Source organism: Cryptomeria japonica, chromosome 3 (genome assembly GCF_030272615.1).
Source record: "Cryptomeria japonica chromosome 3, Sugi_1.0, whole genome shotgun sequence".
NCBI classification, from domain to species: domain Eukaryota; kingdom Viridiplantae; phylum Streptophyta; class Pinopsida; order Cupressales; family Cupressaceae; genus Cryptomeria; species Cryptomeria japonica.
The window spans coordinates 58,284,812-58,293,490 of record NC_081407.1 but is presented as its reverse complement, the minus strand read 5'-3'; positions in this window follow the sequence as shown (position 1 = coordinate 58,293,490).

Sequence of the window (8,679 nt, the reverse complement as noted above, 5' to 3'; positions counted from 1 at the left end):
TGTCTTGAGACACCACAAGACCCCTTAAGACACAATATGACCCCTTTTCCCTACAATATGACCCAAAGTGACCCAATATGGTGTCATTAAGGGTCATATGGTGTCCTAAGATGTCATAAGGGTTCATAAGACACAATATGACTAGTTAAGACACATATGACCCCTAACGACACCATAGGACCCCTTACGACACCAAATCATGTCGTTAGGGGTCATATTGTGTCTGACGACCCCGTAGGACACAATATGATCCTTAATGACATGATTTGGTGTCATAAGGGGTCCTATGGTGTCGTTAGGGGTGATATGGTTTCCATAGGGGTCATATGGTGTCATGGTGTCTTGGGATGCCATAGGACCCCTTAGTTCATAATATGACCCCTTTTCCCTATAATATGACCCAAAGCGACCCAATATGGTGTCATTAGGGGTCATATGGTGTCCTAAGAGGTCATAAGGGTTCATGGGACTCCATATGACCCCTAACGACACTATAGGACCCCTTAAGACACCAATTCATGATGTTAGGGGTCATATTGTGTCCTATGACCCCGTAAGACACAATATGACCCTAACGACATGATTTGGTGTCTTAAGGGGTCTTATGGTGTTGTTAGGGGTCATACAGTGTCCATAGGGGTCCTATGGTGTCTGTTAGGGGTCATATAGTGTCCATAGGGGTCATATGGTGTCTTGGGACACCATAGGACCCCTTAGGACACAATATGACCCAAAGCGACCCAATATGGTGTCATTAGGGGTAATATGGTGTCCTAAGAGCTCATAAGGGTTCATGGGACACCACATGACCCCTATGGACACCATATCACCCCTAACGACACCATAGGACCCCTTAAGACACTAAATCATGTCGTTAGGGGTCATATTGTGTCCTACGACCTTGTAAGACACAATATGACCCCTAACGATATGATTTGGCATCTTAAAGGGTCCTATGGTGTAGTTCGGGGTGATAAGGTGTCCATAGGGGTCATATGGTGGCTTGGGACACCACAGGACCCCTTAGGACACAATATGATCCATTTTCCAAATAATATGACCCAAAGTGATCCAATATGGTGCCATTAGGGGACATATGGTGTCCTAAGAGGTCATAAGGGTTCATGGGACACCATATGACCCCTTAAGACACCATATGACCCCTAACGACACCATATGACCCCTTAAGAAACCAAATCATGTCGTTAGGGGTCATATTGTGTCCTACGACCCCGTAAGACACAATATGACCCCTAACGACATGATTTGGCATCTTAAAGGGTCCTATGGTGTTGTTTGGGGTCATATGGTGTCCATAGGGGTCATATGGTGTCTTGGGACACCATAAGACTGCTTAGGACATAATATGACCCCTTTTCCCTACAATATGACCCAAAGCGACCCAATATGGTGTCACTAGGGGTCATATAGTGTCCTAAGAGATCATAAGGGTTCATGGGACACCATTTGACCCCTAATGACACCATAGGACCCCTTAAGACACCAAATCATGTTGTTAGGGGTCATATTGTGTCCTATAACCCCGCAAGACACAATATGACCCCTAACGACATGATTTGGTTTCTTAAGGGGTCTTATGGTGTCGTTAGGGGTCATACAGTGTCCATAGGGGTCATATGGTGTCCTGTTACACCATAGGACCCCTTAGGACACAATATGACCCAAAGCGACAAAATATGGTGTTATTAGGGGTCCTGTGGTGTACTAAGAGGTCATAAGGGTTCAAGGGACACCACATGACCCCTATGGACACCATATGACCCCTAACGACACCATAGGACCCCTTAAGAAACTAAATCATGTCGTTTAGGGTCATATTGTGTCCTACAACCCCGTAAGACATAATATGACCCCTAACGACATGCTTTGGTGTCTTAAGGAGTCCTATGGTGTCGGTAGGGCCGATATGGTGTCCATAGGGGTCATATGGTGTCTTGGGATGTAAGGAAGTTAAGTAGCGGAAACAACTTCCTACACTAACCTTGAGAGGAGGGTAATGCAAAACTTTTTCAGATCATTACAATAGTTACAGAAAATAGAAATAGATATAATAGCATTCATACCACAACACAATGATTTACGTGGGGAAAACCCTTTCGGGAGAAAAACCCCACCCTCCAAAAGCAGCTCAATATTTTATTCAGCAATCAAAAACAGATTACAAAATACTTGCAGAGCAAGCTCTTCGCAGGAGTAACACTAATCAGAGATTCAGAGGCAACTCAATAGCCATAAGACTCTTACACACAACCTCTATCTCACACACCTCATAAATAGGAGATACAATACAAGAAACCATCAAACGGTATTACAAAACCATGGGCTAAAACCACCCAATAAGGTGTAGCCGACCTTATCTCCCTTCTATGACATGTTAAAGCACACATCAACACGTGTCGCTCCCTTTTTCAGCTCATTTATGTATCCGATACAAATTATTTTTCCTATTTCAGGAGTACAAACTTCCGGAGGCTATAACTTGAGAACCGGGTGTCCGATTGACGAACCGTTTGAAGCGCCGGAAAGCTCGCGAAGTGCTCTATCACCTCGTAACCCGCTTCTCTGGTTACGGCCACTTTTCAGGGCATTTCGGAGCCTCTAAAGTCCCCAAAATTAAGTTTAAATATTTTATTGCACCCCTCCAAGACGAAAACTTTAATATCTTCAAAACTAGCTGTGACCTTGCGACAAAACTTTACCGGAATGCTTATCTAGCCAACCAGAAGCTTCAGGGAGAGTTTCGCACCATTTCGTGCTCAAATGAAAACTTACTATAAATAGTAACCTCACATAAATGCAAGGTTGAGACACCATTTTTCCCAACAAATCTCCCACTTGTCGAACACCTTGCATGAGCGGAAGGGAATGTCAACACAATGAATCAATTGCTAGGGGCCATAAGGCCCATAGACTCTGAACACCATCTGAACTTCTCTGTGCTCACAGCCTTAGTTAAAGCATCTGCAACATTCATCAAAGTGTCCACCTTAACCAGCTTCACCCTACCATCTTCGACCATATCTCTAACAAAATGATACTGAACATCAATATGTTTGGTCCGGGCATGAAATGTCGGGTTCTTAGCTAGGCTAATTGCACTCTGACTGTCACTGTACCTTATTTTATTCCAATATCCGAACACAGTCTCTTAAGCCAAATGGCCTCTTTACAAGCATGAGTAGCTGCCATATACTCTGCTTCAGTAGTGGATAAAGCAACCACAGCCTGTCGCTTACTCATCCAACTAATTGCACCACCAAACAAAGTAAACACATAAGCACTGGTGGATCTTCTGCTATCAATATCACCTACCCAATCTGAATCCACATAACCATGGATATCAAGGGAAGTCATGTCTCCAACTGAATTACCATGATAACACAAAGAATACTCTGAAGTACCCTTCAAATATCTGAAGACTCTTTTGACTGCATCCCAATGAACTCTACCAGGATTAGACATATATCTAGAAAGTACTCCCACTGCTTGGGCAATATCTGGTCTAGTACAGACCATAGCATACATCAAGCTTCCAACCGCACTCTGGTAAGGCACTCTGCTCATGTCTTCCATCTCCAATGGGGATGTAGGACAATCTGAAATAGATAGTTTCATTCCAACTGTAAAAGGAACACTCAATGGTCTACAATTCTGCATGTTGAACCTCTGTAACACTGAATTCACATACTTACTCTGGCCTAGCCATAGCTTTCTGTTCACCCTATCTCTTCTAATTTCCATCCCAAGAATGTGCTTTGCTGCACCAAGATCTTTCATTTCAAATTTAGCAGCGAGCTGAGACTTCAGTTCTGAAATCATACCTTTCCCTTTACCAATGAATAACATATCATCAACATACAATGCAATGAATAAGAAATGATCACCATAAGATTTATAATAAACACAGTGATCTGATTTAGAACGTTCAAATCCCAAACTCAACACATATGTATCAAATTTCTGGTACCACATCCTAGGACTTTGTTTGAGGCCATACAACGATTTCTTCAATTTACAGACCAAATTACTTTTGCCTTTCACCACATAGTGCTCTGGCTGTGTCATATAAATATCTTCCTCCAAATCACCATGAAGGAAAGCAGTTTTCACATCCATTTGCTCAACCTCTAAATCATAAGCAGTAGCAATAGAAAGCAAAAATCTAATGGACGTCATTTTTGCAACAGGAGAAAATATCTCACCGTAATCAACACCCTCAACCTGAGAGTAGCCTTTTGCAACCAACCTTGCTTTATACTTCTCAATGCTTCCATCTGAACCAATCTTTTTCTTGAACACCCATTTACAACCAACAGGTTTTCGTCCTTCAGGCAATGGTACAAGATCCCATGTATCATTCTTTTTCAAAGCTGCCATTTCTTCCTCCATAGCAATCTTCCAGGATTCTGCATCATTCATACCTAATGCCTCTTCTACAGATTTCGGTTCATCCACACTAGTATTCAAAGCAAAAATACATCTCCAATCATCAGGTGAATACCTTTCAGGTGGTTGTCTATGTCTTGTAGACCTTCGAACAAGCTGAGTTGGAGGTTCTTCCTCCTCTTCTGAAGATTCAGAGCTAGACGAGCTCTCCTCAAATTCTTGCCTATCTAAGGGTCTAGATTCAACTCTTTCAGGTGTAGAAGGAAGTTGAATCACATCTTCCTTTTTAGTCTGTTCTGGCTGCAATGTAACAGAAGGAGACTTAATTTCTCTAAAAATAACACTTCTACTATGAATTATCTTTTGTGCAACAGGGTCCCAAAGCTTGTATCCTTTCACACCATAACTATACCCGATGAAGATACATTTCACAGCCTTGTTCTCCAACTTTGTTCGCTTCTCCTTTGGCACATGTGCATATGCCTCGCAACCAAAAACTCTAAGATGTCTCAATGAAGGCTTGTGACCTGACCATGCTTCCATAGGCGTTTTATCAACAAGAGCTGATGTAGGAGACCTGTTAATCAAGTAGCAAGCAGTGGCAACAGCTTCAGCCCAAAACTTTTGTTCAAGACCAGCACCACTCAACATACTCCTAGCCTTTTCCATCAGTGTCCTATTCATTCTTTCTGCAACTCCATTCTGCTGTGGAGAATACGGAGTTGTCTTCTGCCTGTTAATTCCACAGTCTTTACAGAATCTATCAAAATCATTAGAGCAAAACTCACCGCCATTATCAGTTCTCAAACATTTTATTTTCTTTCCAGTCTGCAACTCAACCATTGCTTTAAATTCTTTAAAACGACTAAAAACTTCAGATTTACTCTTTAGAAAATATACCCATGTCCTTCTACTAAAATCATCAATAAATGAAACATAATATGTGGATTTTCCAATCGAAGAGACATCTACTGGACCAAACACATCAGAATGGATAAGATCCAAAACACCACAAGTTTTATGAGAACTTGAGTAAAACTGAACGCGGTTTTGTTTTCCATAAATGCAATGCTCACAGAAATCAAAGTCAAGGTTACAGTCATTCAAACCTTCAACAAGGTTTTTATTTTTCAAGGTCCTTAGACCCTTTTCTCCAATGTGGCCAAGTCTCTGGTGCCATAACATAGTCTTCTCTGCAGGTAACTTTGCTTCAGACGAAAGAGAACCCTTCGGTACCCAAAAACCATTTCCATCTGCTGAAGGTGAAACCTTCAAATCTTCCAGTGAAGTATCCGCAGATTTGCTTTTTACAGAAGTGCTATTACACTCAACAGTGTATGCTTCAAGCTTATACAAAGTGCCAAACCTGACACCTCTAGCAACTACCATAGCACCCTTAATCATCTTACATCCTACTTCAGAAAAGACTACCTGCACCCCTGCATCTATTAGTTTGCTCACAGATAACAGGTTTCGTTTTAATCCAGGGATATGCAGCACACCATTAATCATTTTTATTCTACCATCAGAAAACCTGATTCTAACTTTACCTCGACCAACAATGTCTAGTTGTGAATCATCACCCAAGTACACCTTACCTCCATTAAATGCTTCATATTCAGAAAACCAATCTCTATTGGAAGTCATATGAAAAGATGCACCTGAGTCAATTAGCCAGGCATCATTACCTGCATGAGTCGCCAAAGCTGCAATAAATGCATCGCCATCTTCCTTGTCGGACTCAGAATCAGAATCGAACTTTTTCTTTTTCTTCTTCTTTTCTTCTTTGCAGTCCTTACGGATGTGACCCGGTTTACCACAATTCCAGCAAATGACTTTGGACTTTCCAGGAGATTTCGATCTCCCTTTGGATTTGGACTTGCCGCGCTTCTCATTCTTCTTGCCTTTCTCCTTAGGTCTTCCACGAATGGTTAGGGCTTCCTTTGAACTGATGGATACCTTCCTTCGCATCTCTTCACCGAGTAGGGCACCCACCACGTCTTCAGATTTCAAAACAACAGAAGTACTACCGATAGCCATAACAAGAGAATCCCACGAATCAGGTAAAGAACAAAGCAAGATCTGACATTTCTCCTCCTCGTCCATCTTAACACCGACGGATACTAATTGAGCCACAATCATATTGAATGCTTCTAGGTGGTCTGCAATTCGTCCACCCTCTTCCATCTTCAAGGAATACAATTTCTTTCTTAAGAAAATTTGATTTAATAAGGATTTCACTTGATACATCTCACCAAGCTTAGTCCATAGCTTCTTTGCAGAGTTCTCTTCATGGACATTGATTAGAACAGAGTTTGCCAGGCACAGTTTGATTAGACCCTTGGCTTTTCGGTCCATAACATCATACTGAGCTGCCGCAGTAGGATCTGAGGGCCTTTGGACATTCGCATCAACAGCATCCCAAAGATCTCGATCTATTAGCAGATCTTCCATCTTCAGCTTCCACATCTCAAAATTACTTCCATTAAATTTCTCCACCTCTATTCTCCCTGACGAACTCGCCATCTGAATATTCCTGCAACAAGATCAAAAAGTGTCTTCTGCACAAGCTCCCACTCAAATCTGGATTAGTTCAAAAAACCCAACTGCCCACAATTGAAACCAAAGGTGATCAGGCTCTGATACCACTTGTAAGGAAGTTAAGTAGCGGAAACAACTTCCTACACTAACCTTGAGAGGAGGGTAATGCAAAACTTTTTCAGATCATTACAATAGTTACAGAAAATAGAAATAGATATAATAGCATTCATACCACAACACAATGATTTACGTGGGGAAAACCCTTTCGGGAGAAAAACCCCACCCTCCAAAAGCAGCTCAATATTTTATTCAGCAATCAAAAACAGATTACAAAATACTTGCAGAGCAAGCTCTTCGCAGGAGTAACACTAATCAGAGATTCAGAGGCAACTCAATAGCCATAAGACTCTTACACACAACCTCTATCTCACACACCTCATAAATAGGAGATACAATACAAGAAACCATCAAACGGTATTACAAAACCATGGGCTAAAACCACCCAATAAGGTGTAGCCGACCTTATCTCCCTTCTATGACATGTTAAAGCACACATCAACACGTGTCGCTCCCTTTTTCAGCTCATTTATGTATCCGATACAAATTATTTTTCCTATTTCAGGAGTACAAACTTCCGGAGGCTATCACTTGAGAACCGGGTGTCCGATTGACGAACCGTTTGAAGCGCCGAAAAGCTCACGAAGTGCTCTATCACCTCGTAACCCGCTTCGCCGGTTACGACCACTTTTCAGGGAGTTTCGGAGCCTCTAAAGTCCCCAAAATTAAGTTTAAATATTTTATTGCACCCCTCCAAGACGAAAACTTTAATATCTTCAAAACTAGCTGTGACCTTGCGACGAAACTTTACCGGAATGCTTATCTAGCCAACCAGAAGCTTCAGGGAGAGTTTTGCACCATTTCGTGCTCAAATGAAAACTTACTATAAATAGTAACCTCGCATAAATGCAAGGTTGAGACACCATTTTTCCCAACATGGGACACCAGAAGACCCCTCAGGACACAATATGACCCCTTTTCCCTACAATATGACCCAAAGCAACCCAATATGGTAAGATTAAGGGTCATATGGTGTCCTAATAGGTCATAAGGGTTAATAAGACACCATATGACCCCTTAAGACACCATATGACCCCTAATGACACCATAGGACCCGTTAAGATGCCAAATCATGTTGTTAGGGGTCATATTGTGTCCGACGACCCTGTAAGACACAATATGATCCCTAACGACATGATTTGGTGTCGTAAGGGGTCCTATGGTGTCAGTAGGGGTCATATGGTGTCCATAGGGGTCATATGGTGTCTTGGGACACCATAAGACTCCTTAGAACATAATATGACCCTTTTTCCCTACAATATGACCCAAAGCGACCCAATATGGTGTCATTAGGGGTCATATGGTGTCCTAAGAGGTTGTAATATTTTGTGGGACACCATATGACTCGTATGGACACCATATGACCCCTAACGACACTATAGGACCCCTTAAGACACCAATTCATGTCGTTAGGGGTCATATTGTGTCCTACGACCCCGTAAGACATAATATGACCCCTAACGACATGATTTGGTGTCTTAAGGGGTCTTATGGTGTCGTTAGGGGTCATACGTTATCCATAGGGGTCATATGGTGTCTTAGGACACAATATGACCCCTTAGGACACAATATGACCTAAAGCAACCCAATATGGTGTCATTAGGGGTAATATGG